The following is a 26,882-nucleotide window of genomic DNA, read 5'->3' as shown; positions in this document are numbered from 1 at the left end:
TTATTCTTGGGTGCACCTTCTCCATTTGTCTCCTGAGAAGCAAGGACAGCCTGGGGCACCAGCAGCAACCTGCCATCTTGCAAATACAGTAGCTTGCTGATAGCCTAAGCACACTGTGCAAATTTTCCTGGAAGGAGCCCTGCCTTATGAGCAGAAGGCAAATGCAGGACACTGCACTGAAGCAGCCAGAGGGAGGGAAGGAAAGGAGGATGGGATTGCTGTCTCTCATCAGAGTTCAACCCCTGTGATTAAAAGCCAGCTTTGTCTAGTAGTAAACTAAGTAAGCTAAATGGGTCTCCTAGCTCCAAGTTGATGTGCTTAGAACTGGCATGTCTGATAGGCAATTTTGAATTCTTCCTGGTGACCAATGTTGCTGTTCTCATCAAAGATCCTGGGTGGGAAGAGAAAGAACTGCTTGTTGGGCCAAAGAACTGGAGGGATTCCTCAGGTTGTTTTTAGGTAGAACAGTTGTGTATTTGCCTTTTCCCCAATCAACAGTATAAAGCAAGTGGTACTGGAGAAGAGGGATGGCAGGGAAATGTTTACTGGGTGAAGGACAAAAATGCTTTCTCCTTCCCCCACCCTGTATTATCACCATTTCTCAGGGCTCATATGGGGTGTCTGCAGAGAAGGGGATCAAAAAAGTCAATGACAACCACAACCCAGTGATCAAAACCCTGTGTTTTTAGCACGTTGTAATGCATGTAAAAAAGGGTGGGGCTTCAATCACATGGTTCTAGCCACCATCTTGAATTTTTTGACTCTCTGCAGACCCCCTGCAGTTCACCATTAATTTTCCTTTATTTTATATTCTAACTTTTTCTTTTGAAGATTCAGAGAAAGGAAAGATTGTGTTTGCATGGACATTGTGTTTAAGAGTAATTTCAGTTTTGAACTTCCATATCTTTTGAAAGACTGAAAAGTAGTAGGTCCTTAGCATAAATAATTAATTCAAAATTAAGGCATGAACTTTTTAAAAGGGGCGGGGAACTACTCTGAAAGACTCCAGAGGAGAACACCCAGCATCCCCCCAACCAACCCCACCATATATTATGGAGAACTATTAGTGGTTATGCTTCATGCTAGAAGGTGGTAGTGAGGGACAGAATAAATTATTTATTGACTTATTGAAATTCTGTAGCCATCCATCTTAACCCCAAAGACTCCAGGAGGCTCACAATACAAAACACACACACACAAAACACAGAATGTTATAAAAACATTACACTGTAACCAAGATCCCTGAATACTGTCTCACAACCAAAATCTCATATATGCCAGGCTCAACTAACAACATGGCCCCAATGTTTGCTGGAAACGCCAGGGTTTCATGGCTTTTTGGAAGGCTAACAGGATTGGGTCTATCCAGATCTCAGAGGGGGTTACTGTTCCACAGGGCAGGCACTGTGCCAGAGAAGTCTGGCTGGGAATCTCATTTGCTGTTCTGAAACTGTCCTGTAGTAAAAACTGTAAGGACAGAAACAATGCCAAGGCTTGTTGTTGAGCTTGTCCATGCTTGTCCCAGTTTATGTTGACATAATTTACTCTCAAGTTAAGGATGAGAGGAAAGCATGTCAAAGTGGCTGTCTGGGTTCGCCCAGTTGATTTGACACTCATAATTCAAGCTCTTCCACAATCTGCCCCTGGAAGTGCCCTGGATGATTTTGGGTTCTCTCCTATCTAGCCACCAGCATGCCTCATTTTCCAGTAATGGGGATAATTCTACTTGGAGAGTGTGAGGGGTATAAAGGACAAATTTTCCAAAATCAGATTTTACCCTCCCTTCAAACTAAGAGCAGAAAATCTAAATAATCCTGTGCTCCCTGGAATCTTCACAGAAGGTCTTGACAGGGACCTTCAGGGATATTTATATTCCAGTTACTCAAATTTTCTGCTTAGTTCTAGGTATTCAAAAATACAGAAGTTTGAAAAAATAATTTTTAAAATAGGATTGCAGGAGAACTGTTGATGTTCTAAGAACTTCTTATGTATACAATTCTTTAATATCAGTTGAAGTAGGTAGCAGATCTTGACATGCACTGCCCATACCCTCTGGCATCAAGCCCCCACAGTCAGCCCAAAATATGTAATGAAACAGGCCTGAACATCATTCTACACCATCCTACAACAGTTCCATTACAGACACAAGGGGGAGCAAGTGGTAAAATGCAACAAAAAATTCTGCCCCTTTGTACATCAAAGGGCAGAGGAGCGTGACTCCTGACATTTCATCATTTGCTGCAGATATCCTTTATTTTCACATTGCCTGTATCTCATTTTATCTTGTTAGCTCTTATCCACCTAAGTAGCAATTATATGTGCTTAGGCTGAACTGTAGCCAGGCACAGCAACTTTAAGATGATTCCAAAACTTGTAAAACTTTCTTTTGATGAAAGACTTGAAGGAAATAAGAGAGATGGCATTGTGTAAGTGTGAGGGAAAGCAAATTAAATAATGGAGCCTTTTATTGCTGATGCTGATATATGTGACAGAATCATCAAATTTTAGGAACTTCATTTAAGGCCCTTTGACTTTTACTGCAGCACTGAGACTTTGATGTGCCATCACTGCCCTCTACTGTTCAAATGATATAAAGCCAGCTCTTTAGAAGTAGCTTGGGCTGGCGAAAATGGCAAGAGTTATCCCATTGCTTCTTTGTGATGCACCAGATCAGCTTCCTTGCTTGTTCTCAGATACTAACATGTAGAATGGCACTGCCAGATATTCTTATTTGTAGCTTTGTTTAGATACCAGAACATGTACTGAGTTATACTGTTTGTCTAGCTCATTATCTATTCTATTGACCATTAACTTTTTCCCAGTAATCTATTCTTGTTCTTCCAAACTCAGAAGGCCAAGGTGTGAACCTGAAGTCTTCTGCAAACAAACCAAATAGACATTAACCTCAGGGAAGGGTGCTCAGGAAGGCCCAATTTCCTGCTATACGAAGTGCAGCCTTTGCTGTGTCCCTTTGGTGATGCTGCTCATTGAGGCCAAGCAGCTTTTCCAAAATCCTTGTAGAATTTTAAAAAGCCACTTGGATTCCAGGATGCAAAGGTGGATCCTAACATATCTGAGGAAATTTATAACAAATGATGCAGGAACTCCTAGAATGCCCTCACATTGTTTGTTCAATACTTAATATGATGAATATTCTCAAAGCCTAGGAGAACTGGAAAAGGAAAGATTCTGAGTTCCCAGCATTTAAGGGGTTGCTACATCTGGGTTTCAAGATAGAGAATAATCATAATTTTTTAGCAGAGCCCTGTTTTGCATGCAGAAGGCCCTGGATCCAGTCATTGGCATCTCCAAGGAACTTGGGAAAGATTCCAGTCGGAAACACTAGAGAGCTATCATCAGTCTGTGAAGATGATACTGGGTTCTGTTGTCCAAAGGTTTGACTCAGGATTGACCAGCTTTCTATGCACCACCAGCTATCCCTGATGGGAGGTAGACCTCAACAGCAGCATGGTTTCAACATCATATTCTCATTCCCACTCATTGCAAGCTGAGACAAAATTCTACCAATGGTTGGGATTAATATGATTGCACTTCTTTCTTCCTTTTCCAGTATCCATGGCACTTCTTAAATTTTCCTGTTTCCTGTCTCCTTCTCATGCTGTTGAGAATGAATTTTATCAACCAGGTAGTCTGATTGGCCAATACTGTAAAACAGCATCTGATAAAACAGGGAGTAAAACAGATGTAAAATTAAGAGCAGGGTTTGGGCTTTCTCTGTGATTTTTTTCCACTGACTGATATATGGTAAGAACTGGAAAGAGGACTGGGATCTGCTTTCAGGGGAGAGATGACATTGCTAGTTGTAGTGGGGAGATAACAGAGTAAATTTCTTATACTTCATGACCATTTAAGGGCACAATTATCAAAGTTTTGAGAAGGAGGGAACTATATGTCACATGTCTCGTATAACAGTCTTGTTATTCCCCAATTTTTCACCCAATAATAGACCTCGGTATTGTATCATATATTCCACTCATGCTGTAATGCGGGTTTCTTTTCTTGTTTCTTCTGTGCATCTTCATCAATTAGATACCAGCAGAGACATGATTAATGAAAACACTTCATCAAAATAATCAACATAAAAGGCATAGGAGATGACATACCAGTATCAAACACAGGATGCCTATTGCTACAAGCAAAATCCACATTTTCCAGCACTGTTTAGTGCTAAGGAACTAGATCCATTCTACTGCTAGTTTCTTTCACTTTCTTTCTTAGAAGTGAATTTAGAAAGACAGTTCTTGTAGGTCATGCAGAATATAATTGGCTTATGTGGAGCATCAGTTTTAACAAGTCTCAGCTACTTCAAACCATGTGGTTTTCCCAGCTACTGTGTGGGAGAAAAAACTGCTCTCTTTGTGCCATTCTGTCACATCATGAAATAACTAATTATTGATAATATATCTCAATAATTAGAAGCCATTTCTCCCCTCTCCCCCAAGTTTGGGAGTCCATATTTGTACAATGAAATTTACAATACATTTTAGACATGGGGTATGCTAAATAGTTAACTGTAGCTAACTCCATTTATTTGGCTTTTATCCAAACTTAATTTCTTCCACATCAGTTCACTGGCAGAGAGCCAGGTCTAGTGGCTAAGGTGCTGGGCTAGAAACCAGGAGGATGTGAGCTCTACTCCCACCTTAGGCATGAAAGCCGGCTGGGTGACCTTGGGCCAGGCACTCTCTCTCAGCCCAACTTGGTGCAATGTAGACTAGCCTCCTTGTGATGCACCCCGGGCAACGTGACTTGTCACAGCTAAATAGTCTACACATCTGGCTGCTGGACCGCACAAGGATTTCCCAGCAAGAAAAAGCAGCCTGAACACCAAACTGCTATGCCATACAATTAAAAAAGAAAAGTTCACTGGCAGTCCAAGCAGAAGCATTACCTATGTAGGCATGCTCCTGTGAAGGGGAGTATCTAGTATTCTAATCACTCTAGTCTGTCTTTTTTATTTTCTTCTTTTCTGGAATACCAGATTGCCCATAAAGATATAGTCCTTGGCAGGCTTGCATGAGGCTGGAAATGCCAGCTCCAACTTCTTTTCTCAGCTAACTTCCTCTCATTGTTTCTTTGACCTCTGCTTCACCTCTCAGTCTCCAGTAATTTATATAGTTTCATTCAGAGTGGAGATATTAGTACTTTGCATAATGTGACACCAATGACTGCACTGACCAACAGGAATGACCAATCTTCTTCTGAACTCCAGGGTGTCCTACTGTTTCCACTATTCTAAAGAAAGAGCATGGCCGTTAGCATACATTGGCTAATTTAGCCTAGTTTCCTCTTTTTTATCTGTGTTATAGAGAATTATGAACTTTAAGGTAGGTAGTAGCAGTTAATTATTATCATTTCAGGAGAAACAGGCAAGCAAAGAATTAAGATTGGAAACATTTTTTTTTTAGCAACAAATTTTCCATCACATTTTCACGCTACTAAAATCAAGACAAATACATCAGGATTTTTACACCTCACATAGAGAGAAAGAATGAGCCTTCACTGGTCCAGACTTCACCACTGTATCTCTTCACCTGGCTTTGCTATTCTGGAAGCATTGCAGAGAAAAAGTATGCAGTGAGAAGCACAGATGTCCTTTCCTAACATGATAAGCTAAAATGACAAAACATGCGTTGTGATGTTATGATGCAAAGTCAATTCATTTGCATTCACATGAATGTCACATGTAAGTACATAAGGGGTGGAATTTGTGTCATAATGCATTTTTTTCACTCCCTGCCCCCCCTCCCCACTGCATATATTTCTGGTAAGAAGCCTTCTCTAAAGGTAAGGATGGACAATCTTTCAGGGCTGGTGGGCTTTTGGCAGCATGTTATGCATGCGCTTTCAAAATGTCTGCTAACAAGGGGGTGGCAAAATGATTGCCATTATAAGCATCGTCAATCATAGCATGTCCATTTAACAGAAGGTTACTTTATACCACACTGGGTTGACACTTATTTTTAAAAATTAAAAAGAGTCTTCAAAAAAATAATTAAAATCAAGATGAACTGGAATCCAGTAGGTCCTAATTTTCCTGAAATATCTGGTGTTCCGGGGTGACCTGGAGAACCTGAAGAACCATGCAGAAGAGGAGAAAAAAAGAATTAGATCCCGACATGTGCAACTGCAAAGTGCCTTTTGAACATCTTAATTTCTCTTCTAGATAGCCTGGAGTTGTTTCTGTTTCTCTATTGCTGTTCAAAACAACCTGAAGCTTCTTGCTCAAAGATACTTCTACCAACTGCATAACATACTTTGGTGTCTGATATTGCACAATCTTTCCTGGAGGAAAATAAAAATAAAAGCATTTTTGGCACCAAGAGTCCCGAGAGAGACCCTGAAAAGCTTTTAAACACAAACAGCTGAATATGAGATTATCTTCCATCAAGAGACATCAACAGAGCTAATTAATATGATCTAACAGCATGTTATAACAGATCAGTATTTGCAAAAAAGAACAAGGGGAATTCTGATGTGTATCAATCAGGCCATGTAATGTTTACTCTGTAAACACAGGTATAGAAAATTGTAGTATGGAGAAGCATAGGGTTGTCAAAGAAAAGGTTACAACTTTTTCTAGAGAAAAGCGGCATTTCTAGAGAAAAGCGGCTGCTGAAAAGTAGGTGGAACCAAATCAAAACCTACATTGGATTTAATTTAATGTAGATTTATCTTTAAAATAAATCTGAAATGATTTAATTCAGACACAGTTCATAAGATAACCATTATAATTTGTCCCTTCTGTCCAGTTTAAAGACATCTGGGAGGAATCTGTGGCTGCTCCCAAAATTTGGGGGAATGGTCTTGGTCCTGAGAGTTCAGACTGTGCATGCTGGCATTACATGAAAAGATGGTGTATATTCAGTGTGGCCTTCAGTTAAGTGTTCTCTTTCCCAACTGCTTATAGTTCTCTATAGCTCTAACCCTACGCCTTTTCTCAGCTGACACTGCAGTACTGACAGGAGGAGAAAGAAGATGGAAAAATGTGTCTGATAGCTTGATGAAGAGAATGGAAAACAAGACCAGTGATTAGTGGTGATTAGTTAATCCCAAGGAACATAGCCTAAAGCTCCATGATTCCCTGAAGGTCTCCAAAAGCCTCTAACTGTATTTTTTTAAAAGGTCCAGAAAGTAGAAATAATTAAGTGCATGCAGAATAATCATTTAGCTGCTTTTATTTCTTTTATCTTAATGAAATTCAGTTCAATTCAAATTTATTTCTTTATCCAGGCCCCACTTTCCGTATGGAATATAACTCCCATCACACTACTGAAAAGGCAATTGTGGCACTTAATCCCAAAACAATTATGCACCGCTCTATTAACTAGGACAATAATTTGTAAATTTTTGAAAGAAACATTTTGAAATGCATGTATAAATGCATGTTTTGTGCTTTTCTGAAGTACTTTGCAATTTATTATGGAAGTAAAAATGAATGCATGCATGCACAGATTTATGGATTAACACATTTAAAACTACTAGAAAGAGTTTCAGCTACCCCACCTGAGAATAAACTCCACTGAAGACACAGATGTGTTTACAGGCAAACATGCTCACATTTGTGTCTTATTCTTTGCAGTTATAGCACTTTGATTGATGAAGCAATACATTCAACATATATCTTCTATTAAATTGGCACAAAATCATACCTTGTTCTCAGGGCTGTCCCTTCTTTCTCTTCAGTCCACCATGCCCATTTTGACCAGGGATTCCACTGAATTCAGGGGGCCTTGAAGCTCTGGTCAAACTCCACATACCTAGGGCACCGAAATAAACAACGTAATTTAACTACTTACAGAATTGCTCCAAGTGATGGATAGCTTTATTTACACAATTGGCATAGCTACTGTAGTTGGTGACCCCTGGAAGCTAAATGTTGGAACGGCTATAATCAAAGAGCACTGACTGCTGGTGTGGTGCTGGTGTGAGACAAAACAACTTTCTACTGTGAAGTTTCAGTTATAGATGCCTCTCATTACCTGCCTGTAGAAAAATGTAACATTTTTCCATATGGTCTGCTAACTATAATCAATATATCATACCCAACAGACCTGAACAAAATTTCCAGGCTAGTGTTTGCAATGAGCCCTTGTCCTGCCAGAGGAAAACATATTCCTCTCAAGGAGTAAGCTAGTGGTTCTGCCATGACCTTGTTTATCTTTTCAACCCAGCCTCAAAGCCTGGGCCAAAACACAGAATCTCCAGAAGACACCGTTCCATATAGCCCCCTGTCTACTTTTTAACTGATGGTTGTAACTGATGCTGAGCAACGATAGAATTCATAGCCTTCCCCTCTCCCCAATATGTGATTAACCCCACTTATGCCATTTTAGAACTGCATTCCAATTCTTTCTTATCATGAATAACAATAAAATAATTAGTATGTACCTAAGTTACTTTCTCTGCAATAACATTTCTATTATTGTTCAGGATAAACAGACCAGAAAGTACCTTTTTTGAAACAAAAGAATTTTCTATAGTATATAAATGCAACTCATTCGTTAATACCATTTTTAGAAGGCTGTGAGAAGCTTTATGAAAAACAAATTAGACCAGCTGTATTAATTTGTGTGCTCATGGAATGTAGCATCCTATTCATCTATTAAAACTTTATGTCAACACGCAAGCCAGCTTGTTCTGAGCTGCAGTTCTTTTGCTGTTATCAGAAAATGTAGTTATGCTTCAGCAAACTGATATTTGAATATTAAACTGTTCTGCAGTATCAGTATTGATTTTCATAGTAATGATTTATTTTATAAATTCAGGGTCATGTATAGATCAAGAGGTAAATGCAATATAAATTCCAAATGGTCAAGGTCCATCAGCAAGAAAAATGGGCTGTCAGTTCAAACTTGGCACATTTGAACAGAATATTGAACATTGATCCCATTGGATTCTATTGCTTGTGCTATGATGACAAAGATTATACAGGTGGGATTACATGGGAAAACGTCTTCTGGAAAACTAAACCTGAATGCTGTATAGTTAGGCCTTTCTAATTTATCCGCTGCTTTACGGACCATTACCATACAAAGACTAGCGGTTGGTTACCTACTGGCAATAAACAAAGTGGAAAGTGTCTTGTTTATTCGTTTAGTCGCTTCTGACTCTTCGTGACTTCATGGGCCAGCCCACACCAGAGCTTCCTGTCAGTCGTCAACACCCCCAGCTCCCCCAGGGACGAATCCATCACCTTTAGAACATCATCTATCCATCTTGCCCTTGGTCAGCCCCTCTTCCTTTTGCCCTCCACTCTCCCTAGCATCAGCATCTTCTCCAGGGTGTCCTGTCTTCTCATTATGTGGCCAAAGTACTTCAGTTTTGCCTTTAATATCATTCCCTCAAGTGAGCAGTCTGGCTTTATTTCCTGGAGTATGGACTGGTTTGATCTTCCTGCAGTCCAAGGCACTCTCAGAATTTTCCTCCAACACCACAGTTCAAAAGCATCAATCTTCCTTCGCTCAGCCTTCCTTATGGTCCAGCTCTCGCAGCCATATGTCACTACGGGGAACACCATTGCTTTAACTATGCGGACCTTTGTTGTCAGTGGAAAGTGTCTATATGGAACTAAATTTGAACCCACACCTATTCCCATTTCCAATAGCTTTAAATGATGCTATTGCTAGAGTTTAGCAATATTCTCTTCTTTTGCCACTAGATGTCATTATTTCATCTACAAAAGCTGATACAAAACTGGTTCTAGATCAAATACTGTACATTTCCCCCCATCCCTCCTGGTTTTATCTAAGCAGCTTAACTAAGGGAGAGTTTTTGAAACTCAAAAGCATTTTGTGCAATTTCAGTTGGCCTCATAAAGATATGGCCTCAGGATTGGGGATTTTCTTCCATGACTACTGCTTTATGGGACATCAGAAGTACTAGATGTAGTTGTTCTGTAGTATAAAGATAATGGAAAGGAAGCTATTAACCGCCCAGAGTCCCCCTTTCTTGGGGAAGTTGAGTGGTAATAGAAGTTTGAAGAATAAATAAATAAATAAATAAATAAATATTACATCATCTTGCTGGGGTGATTACTTGTGGGTATGTTCCACCCATCACTGTGTAATACTATCCAATTTTGCTTTGATTAAAGATAACTAGAATAAGAACACAAGTTATATTCCACTCTGCTAAAATAAAGACTTTCTGATTTATTCCCTTCTGTTTTCTAATGGCCAAAACATTCTGTGCATTTGCCCTGTTTGCAGCTTAACTCAATGCAGTTTCTGAAAAGATCCAGGTGCATGTCTGAATGTTCTCCATCATTTCATTTAACATAGATACTTCAACTGACTTGCTTCCAAGTTACCTCTATTTCCTCTGCCTCCCTTTTTTAAAAAATTATTTTTTTATTTATCAAATTTTATCACCGCCCATCTACCACCCTCTGGGCAGTTTACAATAAAAACAGAGTTAAAATTCAAGACAATTATAAATATAATAAATACAATAAGAATAAAAATGAGATAGAATCTAGATGGCTGAGAGTTCTCTATCAGTCCGTGAATATAACGGGCCCTTCTAAAATCATTCTAAGGTGCTAGCCATCCCCAGGAGCGGTTATTCCCCTTCCTGTTCCAGGCCTGCTGACAAAACCAGGTTTTTAGGTTTTTATGGAAGTCCAGGAGCAAGGGGGCCTGCCTCACCTCCAGGGAAAGAATGTTCCAAAGGGCGGGAGCTACTGCAGAGAAGCATGCTTCTGAGACCCTGCCAGATGGAATTCTTTTATGGATGGGGTCTGTAACACGCCCTCTCTGTATGACCGGGTGGGATGGGTCGATGTGATGGGGATGAGATGGTCCTTCAGGTAACCTGGTCCTATGCCATGTAGGGCTTTAAAAGTAATAACCAACACCCTGGATTGGACCTGGAAGCAGACTGGGACCTAGTGCAGTCACACAGCAAAGGTATTACATGTACAAACCTTGGAGCGCCCAAGATTGCCCATGCAGCTGCATTCTGGACCAATTGTAGCTTCCGAATATTCTTCAAGGGTAGCCCCATGTAGAGCACGTTACAGTAGTCTATATGAGAGATGACCAGGGTGTGAGTGACTGTTCGAAGGGCCTCTCAGTCCAGGAAAGGGTGTAACTGGAGCACAACACAAAGTTGAGCAAAGGCCCTCCTGGCCACAACTGCCACCTGCTTTTCGAGCAGGAGTTGTGAGTCCAAGAAGACCCCCAAGTTACACACCAGGTCTGTCTGGGGCAGTGCAACCCCATCCAGAACCAGAGATGTTAATGTCCCGGATACGGAAGAACCATTAAGCCACAGCCACTGCGTCTTACCAGGGTTCAGCTGAAGCCTGTTGTTCCCCATCCAGGCCCCCACAGCCCCCAGGTACCTGAAGAGGGTGGTCAGGGCATCACTTACTGCACCTGGGATGGAGATATATAATTGAGTATCATCAGCATATTGATGATACCTCATCCTGTGGTGACGGATGATTTCACCCAGAGGTTTCATGTAGATGTTAAAAAGGAGTGGATAGAGTACCGAGCCCTCTCCACAAAGAAGGGGCTGCGGGCTGGATCTCTCACTCCCTATTAACACTGATTGGGACCAGCCCTGAAGGAAGGAGGTGAACCAGCATAGAACCACACCACCCACCCCCAACTCCCTGAGCCGACCCAAAAGGATACCATGGTCAATGGTATCGAAAGCTGCTGAGAGGTCAAGAAGAGCCAGGATGGATGCACTGCCTCCATCCCACTCCCACCAGAGGTCATCCATAACTGCAACCAATGCCATTTCCATCCCATAACCAGGCCTGAAACCTGACTGAAAGGGGTCTAGATAATCCATTTCATCCAGAACTCTCTGGAGCTACAGTGCCACCACTTTCTCAACCACCTTCCCCAAAGAGGGGAGGTGGGAGACTGGACAAAAATTGTCCAGTACACTATAGTCCAGTGATAGTTTCTTGAGGAGGGGGTGCACCAGCGCCTCCTTAAAGGCTGCAGGAAACACCCCCTCTCTCAAGGATGCATTTACCATCGTCTGGATCCACCCACACGTCCCCTCCTGAGTTGCCTTCACCAGCCAGGAGGGGCATGGATCTAATTGGCAAGTGGTGGCATTTACAGTCCGGAGGATCCTGTCCACTTCCTCAGGCCCAACAGGGTCAACCTGTTCCCAGATAACTGGATAAGTACATTTCCCCGGGCATCTCCTCAGACCCTGTCTCACACTCAGAGTCCAACTTGGAATAGATCTGAGTGATTTTATCCTGCAGATGCCCAGAAAACTCCTCAGCATGGCCCTGTAGATGGATTTCTGGATCCCCTCTAATTGCTCAGTGAAGAGTTTGTGAAACCCGAAAGCTTCCAGGGATTATATAATTCAGTTAGCCTAATGAAAGCATTGCCTTTATAATTTTTAAGGAGGTTGGGTTTTTTTAAGGGATATAAGTTTTTATAAAGGTGTATGAGGGTGGGATTCTGGCCTCCTTATTATCATCCTGGGCCATAAATCTTCTTGCAAATAAAATAAAAGCCTCTTTCCTTCAGATAGGAAAGCCTCTTTCCCTCTGTACTGCTGCAGTGAATAAAAAAAAATTAAGGGAAAGGTATTTATAGGAGAGAAAGTAATGTCATAGTTAGATTGTTCTGGAAATGCTATCATTCGTTTCAAATACTGTATATATATTCCTTACAAGTCAATTTGAAGGAGCACATGCTTTGCATGGAAAAGGTTCTAGACTCAGTCCGTGGATCTTGAGGAGAGACTGTTGTCTGAAACTATGGGCAGCTACCTCTGGTCAGGAAGGATCAGGGATGGGAAATGGAAACTCTGCTCCACATGTTGAACTATTCCCATCAATGATAAACACTGCAGGCATGGCATGGGAATAATTTAATAAAATCCCAAGTCCAGAAATAAACAGCTTTCCCAAATTTTATTATAAACAAGTTGTATTATACTTACTGTTATTTTATTATGGTTCTTTTATTGTGTTTATTACTTCATTTATCAATGATGTTATCATAATTTTTCTTATGATGTGTCTGGGGAAAAAAAAGCTTTTCTGGTTTTAAGTGCCATATTGCAACATCTGATTCAGTACATTCTCCTGTAAAAAAGAAAAAGAAGGGAGAAAAGAATGCCCTGTATCTTCTTCCAGAGATGCTAATCTTACAAGTTGGAAAAGCTACACTTGAACATTGTATTTTGAAAACTAAGGATATTTTTTACCTTACCCTCAGAGGGTTGCCAGGCCTATTAAATGAACAGGAAGAGAAAGAACAAAGCACCCCAAAATAGTAAGAGTGATCAAAAATGTGCTAAGATTCACCACTTTTCAAAATTAGAAAGAAATTTCTACAAGGATGTGGCACAGCAAAGGAAAGTTATTTTTCATTGGGAATCAAAAACATTGGGTTACACATCTGTGTTTCACAGTGAGAAAATCAGAGTACTTGAATTTATTGAAAAAATCATGGAATGCCACATCCTAGCAACAAAATCCTTGAAGATGTAGGTTAGGTAGAAGTGAGGCTTTGCTTTCCAATCCTATGTATTTCTTAATAAGTCTAACAATTACTTCAAATATAATGAATGTCTGCTAGCATTTGCTGATAGCTGGGCTAAGCCCATACAGTACTCTGCATCCAAGACAATTATATCATGAGCATTAATGAGATGTTTTGTACTTACTCGTAATTAAGTATTTAATTACTCAGTAATTTCATCACTGTGCTGATATTCAGAAGCACATCTTCTCACCCAAAGATTCTGCTGAATTCCAGTCTCCTAGGGGTATCCACAGGGTATAGTCAAAGAGGTCAAGATGGCTATGATGGTGCAATCCAAACTCTACCTGTTTTTTATGTGCATCGTGGAGCTTCAATCAAACCATTCTGCCCACCATCTTGATTTTTTTTTAACCATACCCTGTGGTTACCCCTGAATCTCTCATAAATGAAGATCTTTAAAATAACCTTTAATCATAATCATCCTGACTCTCACTTATCTTTATGCTAAAGAATCTCCTTATTCTCCCCATAACCTCCCCCACCCTTCACAGACTAAGAAGGAAAAGCAAAAATGTTTTTCTCCTTCTCTTTCTAACTGAGCCCTTAAAGATGATTTCCTAGACCTGGATCGGCCATCCTGAAGTAAGAACCTGATGTGTGTTTTTTTAATTTACCAAATTCCTCAATGAAAGCATAACAGGCCCTCCTTAGTTCCAAGATTTGGAGAAGACGAAAAAGTCCAGCCATCTAGATGGGATCTTGATACTTGCTGCTCAAAGAAAGAGCCAAGCCAGCTTCCATCCAGTGGAAGTCAGTGGAAATGGACAAATATATTTTGTTACTGACTCCTATTCCTTCTAATAAATCCTTAAACCAGTTAACCTGTTCTCTGAATGCCTTTTTTCAAATGTAAAAACTCGAAAAGTGGCAAATGCACCTGACGTTTGTGTCTGACAAACTTTTCTCCTCAACTCTTTCCTCTAGCTGTTGTTCCCAATTCTGCATTTAGATAATTTCCAACCTTCCCTTTTCCCTCTTCTGTAATCCAACTCATAAATACAAAGATGGTTTTCCCTTTTATTGTATTCCATTTTCATGTTTACTGTATTTTATGCATGATTCTCTTCCCTTAACATATTCATAAATTTGGCATTAATATTGCCTGTATCAGTAGCAATCTGAGTTTAGGATTTTATTGATCTAATATACAGTATCTTTTATCATTGGCTTTTTTCAGTCTATTTGCTAATGATGCTGAACTTTTGTTATCAAATTCATAATATTTTTGCTTTAAAAAGGAAAATTTTGCTGTGAAATTATTAGCCTTTCTTCTGCTTCTAATTGTTTAGATCTTACTGAGATAAATTGGTATATTTTACCCATTTTTTAAATTTCATTACCGTAATCTGTTTCCTAGAATATTGTAGGATCTTAAGAGAACAATGCTGTATGAAATCACATATACAAATGGGCTGGATATGCACTGTGCAAAGCACACCAATGTTCTTTCAAAAATTGCTGTGTGGATATATTTTTGTCACCAGCAATACTGAGTAGAATTCAGAATTGTTTAATTCAGCCTTTCCACTGTCATTAGGAACTCTGGCTATTATTAACCAAAGACATCTGAAGACATCATGGTGCAGAAACATGCTTAATCACTAGCGGGCAATTGCCAAGTTGTTTGGAAAGGAATAGCATTACTCACTGAGATGACTGGCCATCTCCTCTGTCAACTATCCTACACATTAGTACAGGTAAATCACAACATCCAGAGGTAACAATAATGCATTTATAAACAATCTCTTACAGAGAAATAAATATAAAACATGGCATGGTCCAGTAGAATTGTTATGTTGTATCATTCAATGGGTGTCTCAGAATAATGAGTTTCTACAAAGGAAATCAATGCCCTCCTTTCTATTTCAATAAATAAAAAGCATGACATGGTTCAGTAGAGCTATTATGCTCTGTATTATTTCAACCTGGGTTTCAGAACAGTAAGTTTCTGCAAAGAAGTGCAATGCAATGCTCCAGTAATATTGTTCTGAAGGTAATCAGGGCAGAAGATGGATCTTCAGATCAAAGTGACAGAATCCAAGTAAGGGGATGTAGACAATTTCAAGTAATGCTCCCAAATAAGCTCCAACTGGGTCTTAGATCTTGGGGCTCTGCTTTAAAAAAGTCCCACAAACTCAGCTATGTTGCTGTCTTCCTTGGGGCCTTATCAACCTTCCTATGGAAAACCACCTTACACGCCGGCCAATTTTACATAGCTACAGTCACATGTGCACAGTATGTTTCAAATTATTTCCATGCAGAAGCAAATGTGCCAGCATCCTTAAAGGGAAGTAGTGTTAGATCCAGCTCCCACTTAAATCCAGACAGAAAAGCAGGAAATCTAGTTTGGGAGTAGAGTTGTGTGAATTGATCTAAGAGTTGACAGCTGATACAGCTTGCACTTAAAATTGATGTGGGGAAAGTTGTAGCATAAATGTTGTATGGATATAAGCAACCGGCAAAGAAAGGCTCTAGAGATTCTACAGAATAAATTTATAAGAAAGCTTTCAGCCCTTCCTCAGGGATTTGTATGATCAGAAGCTGATTTACCATCTACTACTGTATGATAAAGATTAACCAATGCATTTTACAACATAGAGATGGTGCTGCCTGCTTACTACTATCTGCCTGTTTTGTGTTACCAGAAAAAGCTTAGATGAAAGAATTATGCCATTATTTGTCAATCAAAACAAAACTCTACTTTTCTGTGACCATAGAACATGGTCTTTCTATAAGAAATCAGATTCATGATTTTAATTCTAACTTGGAAGGGATTAATTATTGACCTTTCCCCAAGTGGCATCACATTATCTGAGACCTTTTTTTTTTTTTTGCAAAGTTTTAGCCTTTCCTTCATTAAGGAAGGTCTTACTGGAATTTTAAACTATGGTTTCAACTCTGTTAGAAAGGAGATGGTTTCATCTTCCTTTGGCTTTCCCAACAATTGAACAACTGAAACTGCTTTGTGGTTTTTATTTTGCTTCTTTCATTTGTTTTGCCAAGTACATGCTGATCACAGAAGGGACTTCCCTTATTTTATGCAGCAATAGAATAGCCTGATGGCTGCCAAGAGGGTGATAGTAGGGCTGTGTGTCTGTCAGACTGTGCCATAAAACAGATGTGTGTTCTTAATGTTTGTTTGTTTTTTGGAGAACAAGTTTTTAAAATCTATACTTGTACAATAAAAGGAAAGATAATCTTATGAACATTTTATGTTTTTCTTTCTGTAATTTGTCCATTTATGCTATAAGGGCCTTTAGAGAGAAGTAAACAAAATTTTAATAGGTTTATTATTCAGAGATGGGATATGGGTTGACCATCTGGTGACTGCAGTGACAATTTAGCTGTGGAAGTTAAAATAGTTCTACCACAAGAAAGAAATTGAAATTTAACATGTAAACATGTTAGAAACAATGGTCCAAGAAGTATAAGTAGTCCCTCATGACCATCTCTGGGATTATAAGAGTTAATAATTATTGTAACATCCTCAGAATTAATAATACATAACATTGAGGAAGGGAACATGAATGCAGGTACCTATGTTTGCATTCAGAAGTTATTTGCTAAATCTAGGAAAGGAGTGAGATCTAAATTTTATCCTATCTCTTTGTTCGATCAACAGAAGATATCAGTTCCAGCTTCCATTTCTCCTGTGTGGAAAATATCCCCTCCCCTCCTGAGCCTGCACCGTCTTGATCACATGAATAATAGAGGAGAATTGCTCTGCTAAAGCTGGAAGCATTTAAACTGGACATGAATAATTGAGGGAATTTATCAAGTATCTTCCCTTACAGGATCAAATACAGCTTCCATTGAAGCTGTTAATTCCATTCAGCTCCAAACTATCAGAAACATCTTCATTCAACCTTAACTTGTAAGAATATATAAGATTCACCGAGGGCAAGGATGGTATACGATCACCTCTTAATACTTAGCTTGAGACACTTCATCTGCAATCCTGCGCTTTCCTAGAAATAAACCCTATAGGTTTGGTGAAATTTACATCTGAGTAGATATGCATGGGATTGTACTATAGGAATGTCTATGCAGATATACAACTCACTGCATCCCATGAGATTTACTCGCAGATGTAAACAGCTATAGCTTTAAGATGAGAGTAAATATATGCAACGGATATACCGCTAGGATAATCATTTACAAGGGGCCTGTTTTTGAAGAAAGAGATTCAGAATATTAGCTGATCTTTTAGCCAACTACTGGGGAGATTTAAGAAAGTCTGCTATGCAACAATATTCCATTGTTAATATCATGACGATGACTACTATGTAGTGAAAGAACTGACATTGAAATTAGTGAAATAAGTCTTTGAAAAAAAATTGAAACATGCCATCAGATGGCCTCTATTGGACAGAAATCTATGAGCATTGGTGGGCTGTCATTATGCCCTGTTAGACTGGCAGAAAGCTCTACTAGAAGAGGTTTACTACAAGAAGAGAAGGGTGCAAATTCACCAGCAATAAAGCATCGAAGGATGATCTGAGAATACATCAGACATGGACAGTTAGCAGAATGGTCTTGGTCTTGCATGTTCAAAAAGTCCATTATTCTCCAACACAACCCTGACAAGGAAGGAATTTCACCAGTACTGTATTATTTCTCTTCTCATTAGCATCAGTGGGAGGGATTTTAAAAAGTGAACAGAAGGGGGAAAATATCACAGCAACTACAGTGCCATAGGTATAGAAAAAGTGCCTGTTCCGATATCCTCTAGTCCCCCTTAAAATGCCCTTGCTTTGCAAGGCTAAATCCTAAGAACTTATTTGGGAGTGATTTATAACATGTTCATCGCAACACCAAGCCAGCCATCACTGAACAAACATAAAGCCTGTGTAGAGAGTATGGAAGATGGCATTGATGGAAATCTGCAAATCCTGTGGTCTAGGGTAGAAGGGGCAGAAATTTGTTTAGGTCCAGAATATCCACATTCAGAAGTGGCTCAGGCAGACAGCTCCCTAATTCACTGAACTTTAATAAGAAGAGATACAGCACAATCAGACTTGCAAGATTCTGTTTTTATAGCCAAGCTCAATGAAATTAGCTTTACCCTTCCTGTGGAGTTGATTTTCTGGCTTGGTCCATCTAGTGGGGCTGACAGCCTGTCATCATTACTCTTATTTTGGTACAGTAACCAAACTCTAGAAAATGCTATTGGAGAAATTACTTACGTCTCATTCAAATACTCAGGGCTCATTTCTAAGAAAACATGTTTTTAATATAATTTGTATTACAGCTTTTTACAGAAATAAAAGATAAACATGAAAATATATAAAGCAAAGTTAAGGAAAATGTAAAAGATAAAAAAAAACAATGCAAAGAACAATACAGATAGAAAAGAAGAAAATTTAAAAAGCAACTTCTGATCTTCTTTACCATGGTTACAAACTTATTATCTCTCCTCTTTAAGATTACATTACATAGTTCCCCTCTATTCTGTATTCAACCCTTTTTAAGCAAATCCAGAAATCACCATTTCATTTTTTTCCATTTTCAGCAAAAAGTCCATAAAAGATTTCCAGTCTTTTATAAAAATACTTTTTGTTTTATCCCTGACCAAAGAGGTCAATTTTGCCATTTCTGTGAATTCCACCATCTTCACAATTGTGGGTGTTTGGGTACGTCTCCACTGTTGTGCATATAATAGTCTTGCTGCAGTTGCCATATACAAAACCAAGCTTTGTCATACCATGAGTCTTTTCTAATTGGCTATCCATAAGTCCCAATTAAAAAAAGTTCTGGTTTCATCTGAATACTGATCTTTAAAATTCTTTGTATCATCATATGTAGTTGTATCCAATTTTTTTTTTTTTTTGCTTATTCACAAGTGAACCATGCATAGTAAAATGTCCCTTTATGTTTTTCACATTTCCAGCATTGACTAGGAGTACCTTTATACATCTTAGATAATTTCTCTGGTGTCATATACCAATGGTACATCATTTTATAAAAATTCTCTTTTAAATTATAACACAGCGTGAATTTCAATCCTTTTAGCCACATTCTCTCCCATTGATCCATCTGTATATTATAACCAAAAATTTTAGCCCATTTTATCATTCACTCTTTAACTTGCTCTTCTTCCATTTCAAATCTCAGCAAAAGTTTATACATTTAGCAATCACATGTTCATTGTTTGTACATAGTTCATTTTCAAATTCCATATTATGTTGCTCAAATACAATTACCTTTTTAGCTATATTAAATCTTTCTCTTAATTGTGCATATTAAAAACATTGAAAACTAAATTCCTCTTCAGTCAATTGTTCTCTTGACTTCATCTTAAGTTCTCCATGTTCCTGTACTAACAAATCTTGATAAGTTAAACATTTATTTTTGCCTGCTGTTTCTTTTCTATAAAATGCTTCTTATGCTGAAACCAATAAAAATATTTTCAGGCACAGCCTGAGTTTTTATCTATTCCATATTCTTAATATGGCACTTCTAACATGTTTTTTTTTAAATCCACATTAACTTTAACTTTGTCATACCATAAAAAGCCATGCCATCCAAACCTCGGGTTATGTGCTTCTAATTCTAATATTCTCTTATTTCTTAACAACATGCATTCTTTCATCCAAACCAAACAGCAGGCTTCAAAATACAATTTAAAATCAGGCAATCCTAGTCCCCCTCTTTCCTTTGTATCTTGAAGAATTTTATATTTAACCCCTGGCTTTTCTCCTGCCATATAAATCTGGGTATATATTTTTGCCATTGCTTAAAAGGTGCATCATTTTTCAAAGCAGGTATTGTTTGAAATAAAAAACATCATTCTAGGTAAAACATTCATTTTTACCACAGAAATTCTTCCAAACAGTGATAATTGTAATTTTTCCCAGCTTAGTAAAACTTCCTTAATTTCACTCCATACCTTGACATAATTATTTTGAAATAACATATTTCTAAGAAAACATATTAAAGCTACACCCTTAGGATTATGCTGTTAATTTTTTTGAAGAAAAAAAACCCTAATTTAAAATGATATCAAGTTAAAAACATAGTTATAAGAACAATAAAACATTTCACAATTATTCAAGGTATATGCAATTGTTATCTGATTACAACACAAATATTATTTAATAAGTAATGAGAAGTTAAGAAAACAATATTTACAACATGACCAAGAGAAAGAATAACACTGGTGTGCTTTATAACTCATGCTATCCAAAGCTAGTCTAATTCAACAGGAAGAATATTCTACATATGCATTTATCAAACACATGGAAAACATCTGGATCAGGGTGTGGAAGGCATGACAGGTAAGGAAGGAATTTGCTGTGCAAGAAATCTAAAATGGCCTCCTTTGTTTGAGCAACTCCTCTGTCATAATCACATATGGTTTCAACATCTGGAGTTTGGCATCACTTCATGCAATCCTGAGTGAGCAGATTTTTGTCTCTTGGTCAGCTAGGAGGGGTATCCAAATCTATGTTGAGCCTCCTTCCACATTTAATGGGCTGAATTAACTTAATGAGGGGAAGTAATATCCTGGGAAACTGAAATCCCTGACTTTGAAAAAGAACATCATGGAAGAAGAACAAATGCAGAGACTTCGTTTTTGCTCTCTTTCCCAGAAAGGATGCTCAGCTCCAAGTGAGAGATATTCTGGAACCACAGAGCAATAAGGAGTCACTATTTAATCTTTGCCAGAGGTAACAAGGCATAGGCAACTAAGCCACTTCCAAAGAACATGAGGGCATGAGTGAGGTCTATCAGATCCCATTTGTCAGCCAATGAAAGTGCAGCTGTCCCAATACTTGATTTTTATCTTCCTTCCTCATTCCTCTCTTCCCTATCTGTATTATTTTTATTAGATTGTCCAAGGTACATTTAAAAACTAGCGCTCTCTCTCTCTCTGTATTATGTATACACACACACATATATATACACACATTGATTGACTGATTGACTGCTGGACTGTTTGATTATGTTTTGTCAAGACAGTGTCAGCTTTTAGCAACCACATAGATACATTTTCTCCAGGAGGAACACTCTCCAACCTTCAATCTTCCAACCCATTGCTGGCTGTAATTGTAATTGAGTCCATCCACCTTGCAGCTGGTTGTCCTCTTCTCTTTTCTTCCACCTTTCCCAGCATGAGAGCCGTTCCCAGACAGTCTTTGCATAATGTGTCCAAAGTAAGAAAATTTGAGCCTCATGTCTCAGGTGAGAACTCCGGTTTTATTTATCTGATGTTCCATATGTTTGGGGGGTGGGGGGTTGGCTATCCATGATATTCTCAGGAGTCTTCTCCAACACCAAAGTTTAAACCCATCAATACTCTTTCTATCCTTCTTTTCAAAACTCCAACTTTCACTTCCATAGGGCATCACAAAGAATAACATAACTTGCAGTACTCTGAACTTTGCAGGCATACACACATCAGGACAACTGAATACCTTTTTGAAAGCCTTCATGGCTACCCTACCAAGTGTTCTTATACCAAAGAGATCAAGAATCAATTTCTTTCTCACTCCTCCCTTCCAGGATTAAACCAGTTTTACATAACAGCTGTTAAGTACCTTCTTCAAGGCTATCTCCATATCTTTGGAAACTGATCATAAACCTATGAAAAGGAATGTATAGTTGGCCTTGGGGATGGGGGAGGAGTGAGCAAGCCATTAAGGGGAACTTTGCAGAAAAGATTAAATAGTCCTGAGAAAGAGGGAAGTGTGAGAAAGAAATGCAAAGTAACTGCACCTTGATTGTCTTTGGTATAAGAGGAGTAAAAGAGAATCTCTGCTAGACTTTCCAGCATCTGTTTTTTCACCTACTCAGTAAAGATCACTCCTGAAATGCCTGCCATGCCTGTTTCTTGACCTTGTTTACCTTGAAGAGCTGAAATCAATATTGAAAGCCTGTCCAAATTCCTCTCTGCTGGAAAAGTTGATCACTTCCCTGAATTGGGATAACCTGACGGTCATCCTACCCAGGTTCCTTTTCAGGTCTTTGCTGAATTCCTGATACTGGGTACCTAGAGAAAATTGGGGCAGCACTCTACTTTTTCCTGAAGAAAATTCAGTGATATAAACATAGAACAATTTTCCCAGTTGAGGGCCCTCTACAACTCCCAGGCTTCCCTAACAGCAAGCCTTTCCAAAATACAGGAATTAGAGCCTTGGACAAAGTCATCTAAAGCACCCAGGATTCAGAGCCTTGGTTAGGTAATCTAAAAATTGGAAACAGTAAAGGTAGTCCTCAAGTTACAACCATACATTCAGCCACCATTCAAAGCTACAACGGTACTGAACAAAGGGACTTATGGCCAATCCTTGAAGCTTCGGTCATGGCAGTGCCCCTGTGGTCATGTGAACAAAATTTGGGTGCTTGGCAACACCTCACACTTATGATCAGTTGCAGCATCCCATAGTTGTGTGATCACCTTTTGAGATCTTCCCTGCAGGTTTCTCCCCTTCACTTGCATGCATGCACTGTGTCTTCCTTCACCCCTTCACTCACACGCGTGCACCCATCAGTGCCCTCCTTCCCAGGTCTCCCTGCACTTGCACACAGGCAAACACCCACCAGTGCCCTCTTTCCCAGGCCTTTTCCTGCACTCGCACATACGCACGTTGCGCCCTCCTTCCCCAGCCTTTCTGAGCTTGTGCCACACTGTAGCATTCCCCTCCCCCAATTCATGTGCGGCCTATGCCAGCCTCCCAGGGCCTCCCCCACCTCCCATTGGTCCCAATTGCCACTGTAACTTGAGGACTACCTGTAATTGTTACTGATGATGATCAGATCGGATCATAAAACAGAACTTCCTAATTCATTGGATTCTTGCATATAGCACACATTGTATCTAAGGTGAACTGCAGAGTTGCATATCTAGTGTTGACAAGGCAGTAATTCAGTCATGAGGTAAGAGATACTACAGAAAAAGTGATGGCTGAGTCAGAAGGTCAACAAAACTAAAAAAAATGAATACAGCTTCAGGAATTAAATAAAGTCTCTTTTGTAATCTGAAATGTTTCATTAATAGATTTTGTAAAACAAAAAGAAAAGAAAAAGAATTTCTGACCCCTGTAGACATATTATTTTTGGTGCAAACATACTGAGTTTGCTAATCCAAAATTAGAAGCTGATCAAAAGCAAGTTTTCTAAGAAGTAATTTGCTATTTTCAATGGTATTTGTTCTCAAGTAAGTACTCAAAGGTCTGCAGCCTAGCTTTCATTCATAATGAGAACAAACAATATTTATCAAGATCCCAAAATTTGAAAAGCAAGGGATGTGTAGAAGCTGATGGGGCTGGAACAAGGAAGCAAATGTATTGTATACCTTTTTGGTGAGGTCTGCTGCTTTCACTAACTAGCAATAAAAAATATAGCTGAGGAATAAGCAGCAGTACAGCATACTAGTGGTACCCACACCAGTGCTCAATTTACCCTCCTGTACTGTTATTTTATAGGTATTGAACAGCATGGGGGACAAGATGGAACACTCTAAAAAATTCTAGGTCAGGAATGGGCAACCCAAAGCTGCGTGGCTACATACAGTCCTTGAATAACTTTCTCAAAGCCCTGAATAACCTCTGACTGTGATTGTCACAAATTGGTGTCATGATTTCCTGCCATTTCACAATGGGAACACACAAAAATATAACTGTGAACTTAATATAATTTAAGGAATTATATTTTTACAACGTTACAAATTATAATACAGTACATATTTTCTCTTTCTTGATATACTTCATTTTCTTTTACTTCTTTATTTGAAAGCTGCCCATTGTGGAGTAATAAATAAATAAATAAATAAATACTTCAAATTCTCCCACAAAAAAACCATAGACAGTTTTCCAGTCTTTCCCCTTGCACTATTTCAATCACTCCCTTTGCATCATCATCATCCTGCTCCAGGCACCCAGAATGTTCATGGAGTCACCTGGCCATCAAAGGTTTGCCCACTTTTGGGAGGTCAATGGTTGGTTTTCAACAGCAGTCCCATAACACCACTTCTGGACATGGTCAACAGGAAGAAACAACACTACTCCAAACCAATGCCCTAAGGTCCAATCCTGCCAGATAGTCAAAACAGATTTCACGGCTAATGATGTTAAAAGCTGCACAGAGGTCCAGGAGAACTAATAGGGCTGTTCTGCCCCTTACCCACTTTCTGGTATAGATCATCTACCAAGGCAATCAAAGCAATTTCAGTGCATACTCATTTCCTAACTATTCTTGCTTTATAAGGGGAGATAATGGCAATCTCAACTAGGCCTCTTAGTGTCAGGATGTCTGAAACTTTAAGGAAAAAGAAATGAATGGAAAATCTATACCACTTTAGGCTGTGCTTAATCTGCTTTAAGTCCCATGCTCATGTTTATTTAAATTATTTGGAGAGATTTTTTAAAAACAGGAATGTGTTAAACCCAACAATTGCTGAGTATAGTATCTCTTGAAAATTTCTGGCTCAATTACCAGGAAGACAAAAAAGTGACACTTTCACACTGGTAAATAAAGCATCTATGGTTTAACAAAACCATAAGGTGGCAGGAAAAGTAGGAAAGGTTCTGGTTTTGGTTTTTTTTAAAACTATCCATATTTGTTATTTGCTGTAATATTAAATGAGTTAATGACTAATATTTCTGGGGTCATTTCAAAACAATATTTGCAGAAGTCCCTGAGCAGAGGTACCTGCTTTTAAATTACAAGAGAGAGAGAGAGAGAGAGATCAAAGAAAATAAACTGATAAGAGCATGTGAACTTCCAGCAAATTCAAAATACTGATGGCCCATGAAGTTATTGTACTCTGACCTCTGGCTTTTTTCCACACTATCTCTTGGGCACCAGGCTATCCCCCTATCTGGGATGGGGTGACTTTGACTTTGACTATTCAAGACCTCCCAATGTGACTGCTGAAGTGTTACCTCCCCACAGTTAAGTGTTCATGGAGAAGACATTGAAACAGTTTCCAGAAAGGGCAATGAAGATGATAAAGGGACTAGAAATCACCCGATTAGGAAGGACTGAAGACACTCTTTCTCAAGGCATGTTTACTTTGAGAAAAGATTATTGAGAAGGACATAATTTTGCTCTTCAAATACCTAAAAAGATATCCCATAAATGAAGATGCAGATCTGTTCTCTGTCTTTCCAAAGTGCAGGCCATGGAATAAAGGAAGAGAGATTCCAACAGAAAGCTAGGAAAAAACTTCCTAATGATAAGAGCAGTCCGACAGGGAAACCAATTACCCAAAGAAGTGGATGTGTTCAAGCAGAGGTTACAAACCCATCTCTCTGGGACACTTTAATTTGGATTTTTGAATTGAGCAGGGGTTGGCTCAATGGGATAGCAGGTTCCTTCCAACTCTGATTCAGTGGTTCTGAAAGGAAAGCATTTACTGGCCATATGACTAAGAGCAATCATGGTCCTACTCTACTGACCCAACATGTCAACTGAAGAATTTTTTCCATAAAAAACGTCCCTTACAGATAGTTGCTTATTACCAGCTGTAACTTTTTAGTCTCAGGACAGCTGCGGAAATACAATTTCCAGTCACTGTCATTTTGCATCTTAATGTAAGATTAATAACATGGCACTGAGCCTTCAGGCAAAAACATTTCATTACGTGTTAATGAGACTGAAAGACATTCAGCAACATATCACCTTATTCATCTCATACAAATTATTTCCCAATTAAATTATTAATAAATTTATTATTATTAAAACAGAATTGTTAAGAGGATTTTGACTTCTGAATGTGACCATCTACTTATTCATTTATCAGTGTTTTGTTTGTTCTTGTTATAACTTATAATAGTATCTTGCTATTTTGCTTTTTTACCATTTAATTTTGATTGCACTATGGGTATTTTATTTGAAACTACTGGATGTAACCCACTGAGAGTCAAGGGATAGCACCAGGCTAAAATCAATCAATCAATCAAATAAATTATTCAATTCCTGTTCACAGTCAGAAATTCATGTAGGGTTTATAGTTCATTCTGATTCCTTATATAAACAAGCAAAGCATATACTGATCTGCCATATCTCAAGATCAAAACTAGACACTTAAGAACTCAGTTACACCATTGGTAAAAACTATGAAGTATTGTCTATTTGCTTCAGTATCAAAATATTTAAGATTTTTTTTCACTTTTTTGCTTTCCCTGACTTTCATCAAACTGAGTTTCAATCTTGCTCATTTTTGTGGGCACTGATGCTTCCTGACTCCTACACTTAGTAATCAGAGCACTGCATTCTCTGGCTATGACTAAATAGAAGCTAGTCACACTCAAATCAAGCATAGACCTTGCTCCATGTTTTGCCAGCTGCATTATGTTATGTTTAAATAAAAGATTCAGA

This window comes from Candoia aspera, chromosome 7, assembly GCF_035149785.1.
Source record: "Candoia aspera isolate rCanAsp1 chromosome 7, rCanAsp1.hap2, whole genome shotgun sequence".
NCBI classification, from domain to species: Eukaryota; Metazoa; Chordata; class Lepidosauria; order Squamata; family Boidae; genus Candoia; species Candoia aspera.
This window is presented reverse-complemented; position numbering follows the sequence as displayed.